Raw genomic sequence first — 6,000 nt, forward strand, 5'->3', positions numbered from 1 at the left:
GAAACTAAGGGTCCATTTACACAGAGCGATCCCTAAAAAAAAAACAAAAAAAAAACAACACGCTAAAAAGCGATAATTTGAGCAATAATCGTTGCGTCTAAAGGCGCGGCCATCATGCACTGCTGGCTGATCGTTAAATTCAGGCTGACTTAAAAATCGTCGTGCGGTCTCATCATGAACGCACGCTGAGTACTCCGCGGGTAGTGCTGATAGCATTGTTACCTGTCGGAGAACAAAGGAGCTGAATGCAGATAAGAGCCCTCGGCTGTTAACTGCATTCAGCTAAAGGCTTCATTTGCACACTAATAAGCTATTAAGTAGCTACTTAAAAGTTTAAGTGACAACTTTGATCGATCATTTTGCATAAACGGTCGTTTGAGCGATCTTTGAGCAATCATCGCTCCGTGTAAATGGGCCTTAAGTTAAATGTACAGAAATAAGCATATAAATAGGATAATTTTTATTTTTTTCTTCACCAAAATCAATTGTTAACTTAATGACTCCAAGAGCAATTAACTTCACAGCAAGATTTATTAATACATCCAAAAAGAAAAGAATCATTTGTCACACTATATACAGATAATACACATTTTATACACATATTACATTGGGGATTGTATTTTTTTTTTTTTTACCCATTTTCCTTTTTTTTTTAATTTTTATTTTTTTTACACAAGAAAATATACATAAAAATGTAAACTTCTGTATACAAAAACCCTTAAACAACTAAACAAAGACCAAATAACAAAAGATTTTTTTCAGCTATTTGGGGGGGGGGGGGGGATTTAAATGGCAAGATGGTACATTCACTGCCAGAATAGTCGTGAAATGGTCAGTAACTTGCATTATAAAGCAAACTATAGGAAGAGTATTTCACACTTCCTTTATAAAACCGTGTTATTCAGGCAGGTGCGAAAATGAAAGAGGACACAATTTACATTAACCCCATTCACTGTGTGCATGGAAATAAGCCAGTCTCCAATAAGTGAGATTTGAAAAAAAAAGCCAAAACAAACTTCAATACATTTTTCAATTATTTACATTTTAGTTGATGCAGTTAATTTAAAAAGGTGCTCAAAGACGTTCTCAAAGATGCCAACACAGGCCTCGTTTGGTTCACGACACAGAGTGCTCAATGCCATATGGCACACCCAGGTCGATAGGAGGCTCTTGCAAAGAGTGTTTGTTTGCACATGTGCGTCCATAAATGGGAGTCCATGTATAGAGTGGGTCCATAGCTCTATGTCAGAGGCCTAGAAAGCCTCTTTAAACTTTTTTAGCCCACATATTTTTTGTCATATTAAAAACGACCATTAATTGCATTGAGAAGTACAAAAATATTAATCAGTGAAATGGGTTAAGTAAAATATTATCCCCTCACTTAGCCATCTGTATACGTGAGTTTTTGTAAGGAAAATAAAACAACGTATGGGCATATAAACCTAAAATACACCAACCACACTGCAGAATGGTGTGTAATAGGCTACTCTGGAAATTGAATGGTTAACACAAACTCCAGCAGACACGTGCGACATAAAACATAAATCCATTCTTGTATCCTTGCTACCATGCAGTTATTTCACAGAACGTCGTCGTCATGGAAACCCGTCAGTGCCACTTTTTGCTGTGTATCTATTTCAGTGGATTGCAATGAGTAGACATTTTCTTTGCATAATATAAAATAAGTGGAGAACTTGGTAAATGGCATAGTTCAAAGGACATCAATGTAAGTGCACCCGGACATTGGAAAGTCCATTTTGGCCAATGTGTTGAATGATCCCCATATGTCTCCGGATGCCGCTGATGGACTATTTCCTTAGGCAACAGGAAGATGGAGGTGTTAGAATGGCACATGAGTTTCTGCCTTGGCATGAACTCTCCAGCAGAGAATTATTTCAGGGCACAGGAAATAGGACAACGCCAACTTAAAACAAAACGTTTTCTGTTTGTATGTGTTTTTTCAGAAACACCATTAACTTAAACGTTTAAGGGTGAAGCGCTTTTAAAGATTAGGTATATTAAATTTGTTGTTTTTCTTCAAAATGGGCCATTTATAAGTAGTAACACTGGGCATCAGTCATACGGCACGCATGCAGTGCGCTTCTGTATTGTGCTCCTTATGGCAGCTTGTTACAGAGTTATTTATCCCTAAAAACAAGGTTACTAGGGACGAATCACTCTGTGAGGGACTGTTCACACTAGGATTTGAGCATCTGCGAATCACATACATTTTTATACAAAAAAAATTAAAATTAAAAATATAGATTCATGTACCTTTGGGCTAGATTGGGTCAAATATAGTTCAAAAATGCACACTTTTGAAAAAAAAATTTCTTTTTTGGGATGAAAAAAAACAGCCTACTACGCTTTTCTGTCCCACAAAAAAAAAAAGTATGGAAAATGTAAAAGTAATGTAAAAAAACCCCACAACAAACACATGAAAACGTATGGCTGTATGTGTCTGTACGTCTAACGTATATGCTTTTTCGCCATCAAATGCCTTAAAAGGCAAAAAAGTGTTCTCAACTTTAAGCCAAAAAGTTTACATTGAAAAACGTTATTTTTTTTAAATATAAAAACGGACACAAACATATACAAAAATAGAATGGCTATCAGTTTAATGCATACGTCTTAAATAGAGATGAGCGAGTATACTCGCTAAGGCACATTACTCGAGCGAGTAGTGCCTTAGCAGAGTATCTCCCCGCTTGTCCCTAAAGATTCAGGGGCCGGGGAGCGGCGGGGGGAGAGCGGGGAGGAACGGAAGGGGGATATCTCTCCCCCCCCCCCCCCCCCCCGCTCCCTCCCCCCCACCCCCGCTCCCCCCTGCAACTCACCTGTCACCCGCGGCGGCCCCCGAATCTTTAGAGACGAGCGGGGAGATACACGGCTAAGGCACTACTCGCTCATCTCTAGTCTTAAAGCACAAGTATGCTAAAACTGACAGGTACATGAAAAATACATATCCAAGTGTGTTTAATGTATAAACGTACATGTGAACAGCCCCTAATACAGCGTCCAATGCGGTATGCAGTTTTTATTTTTTTTTGTTGGATTCATATGGAATCTAAAAGAAAAATCTGAGACATAAAGATACATAGTTGGGCCCTGTAATTGTCTATAGGTGCCGTGTTATGGCTCTCGGGGGTTATCCGCCATGTGCATGAAGCCTAAGTGCAACTGTGCATAAATGGCGCTGCAGCCTATAGCAACCATTCCTTTATACATAGTAAATGAAGGATAAAGGTAGTTTAATTCTAGGCTGATGCTACAGATTAAGGCACTTTTTCTGCAATCACCTATGCACCAGTTTTAAGAAATGCCCCCTTCCCATTATACTAGGAACTGCTAAAGAGGGGACATGGTCACAGAATACTGCTGTGATAATGTGGGATATTTCAGGATTTGGCACATCTATTTAATCAGTGCTCTGGAAATAGCCTTATAAGTACACACACATTATTAGCTAACACATTCACTATGGAACATACTCACAACAACGTTAAATCTACTGTTTGCAATACTTGTTTTGTTTTTTTTTACATACACATTTTTAAAGGATTCCATTTGTATAGCTAAATTTGGGTAAAAAACAAAAACTCATTTGTAGGTGTGATTTTTTTTTTCTCTTCTCTATTACTATTCTTCATATATCTCAATTTCCACTGGAATACAACACATTCTTACAAAGCTTCTAGAATCACATTTATAAACATTGCATCCATCTGTATATAAACTTATCTAAACCTTTACAGATGTGCTAAAAACTGATACAAGCCACATAATAAATTAGTCATTTTTGTTATCCGACTGCATATCCATACATTGGGAGAGGAACAGATTTCCAAAGCAGATCTGCAAGGTAGCAAGGAACGCATTTACACCTTCAACACGGTATTCCGTAACTCCAGTGTAAAATTCTCATCTCTTTACAACGTAAAATAAGAAGCTTGTATATAGATATTTTTAATATAGCTATCAAATTACACGTATGCAACATAATTCAGTACACTCAATACAGCTTTAGTATAAAATGTATAATTTACGAGGCAATGTTAGCATAAATTAATATAACTTTTTTTTTTCTTAAAATCTAGTTTAGGTTATCAGAAAGCTCAAGACAGGGGAACATACAGAGGGATATCCTTAAATAAAACATTAAAGCTCAAACGGGGGGGGGGGGGGGGGGGGATATAGGGAGCTTTGCTTACATGTTAACCTGAAAAAGAGCATGGGTAAAAACACAGACACACTATAGACTCACTCATACAATTCTTAATAAAAGTTTTTGAAAGTTTTTTTTTGTTAACATCGTAACTGCCCTTGTTTCCACCAAGGGAATCCCTGAGACATACTAAATTCTACGGCAGCTACCAGGGCACAACAGTTGGACCTTTAACACCCTAGGAAGATGCAGATCATCGGAAAATGGAAAAAAAAAAAAAAAAAACGCAACACTTTGGCTATAGACAGACATATGTTGTTATAAATCAGGAAAGTAACCAATTCAGCGATTCCCACTTAATCAGTAAATTACCTCCACTGTCATAGTCCTAGTAAAGAAGTGCTCCAGTCTAATGTCATTAGTGCTGCAATCCCTCCTTCTAAATGCTTTTAGACTATTTCAATAAAACGTGCTTCTGCAAAAAGAAAAAGGAAAAATGCTGATCACCACCAGATCATGAGAATTATTTCTATTTACGGAACCCCATAGCTTAGACTTCTATTATGAACAAGCCTGAATACCAAGTAGCAGGTTGCAATCCTGAAGGTTTACTTGGATGAATACACTTTGCTTTCAAAAAGTGCATCACATTTTACTGTTACAGGGCTAAATAAATTAAAAAAAGGAAAATAAAGAGTTACTTAGTAGTAATGTTCAAAGTCAAAAGAACTATGGTGCCGTCTTTACTGCCTCCAACGCGGAAACAAAGTTGTTACACTGCAACTTTCTGTTCAATTGATGGATACATATACCTAGAAGAGCCTCGTGTGGCGCAGTGTGTTAAGGCAATAGAAATGCAGTCCCAAGCTCTTGCTCATGACCTGAAGGTTGCGAGTTCAATCTCTGCATGGTTCCGGTAGCTGGCTTAAGGTTCACTCATCCTTCCGAGGTCGGTAAAATGTGTACCCAGCTTGGTGGGGGGGTAATAAATAAATTACTTGAAAGCGCTGTGGAATAAGTTGATGCTATACGAATAACAAGATCTATTATTTTTAGAATATAGTATCACAGGCAATAATAAACCTAAGAGGACAATAAAAACAAACAAAACACACGGTTGTCTCATTACTTGTCCCATAAAGTTACATTTCTTCTAGACTGTATTTCTGCAGTCTTGAGGGGTAGTTGCCAGAAACTCAACAGCAAGAAGAGCATTACAACCTAATGTTTATGGCATATTAAACTGCTGCCTGTCTAGAATTAAGTATGTACATGTGTGAAGTCTCAAACGGAATAGGGGAGGATGTAAAAGGTGTTCCATATGTGCCAGTGCTACAATTATGGAAGGGCGTAGTTACAACAATGACTCCATTCAAAATACAACTATACTAACATTAAAAGGGGTATTCTGGGACATTTATTTTTTTCTATTGATGACCCAATGCTCAGATTCCTGCCAATCAGCTGATACCCGGGGCTGCTAGAATTGCAGTTAGGCCAGGAAAAAGAAAGTGCTGCCCATAGTGTAGCAGCCCGGGTTGGTACTGCAGATGCTGCGACCGTTGAATTCACAATTCCAGACAAACACAATCTAATAACACCACACAAATAGTTGTACCATTTAGGTCTTTTACAGTGTACACCAGTAAATCTCCCTCTGCGTTAAAGATTTCTCCAAGAGCTAATTGAAAATGGGCATTTCAATTAAGGAGATGCAATTGCAAGTGTGGGTTTTACAGGGGCTTTGCTCAATAAATAAAGACACACAAAGCCTGATTACTGACAAGTCTGTTATTTTCAAGAAAAACTGGTCATTGTGATCAATGCTTAAATGC

This window comes from Eleutherodactylus coqui, chromosome 8 (assembly GCF_035609145.1).
Source record: "Eleutherodactylus coqui strain aEleCoq1 chromosome 8, aEleCoq1.hap1, whole genome shotgun sequence".
NCBI classification, from domain to species: Eukaryota; Metazoa; Chordata; class Amphibia; order Anura; family Eleutherodactylidae; genus Eleutherodactylus; species Eleutherodactylus coqui.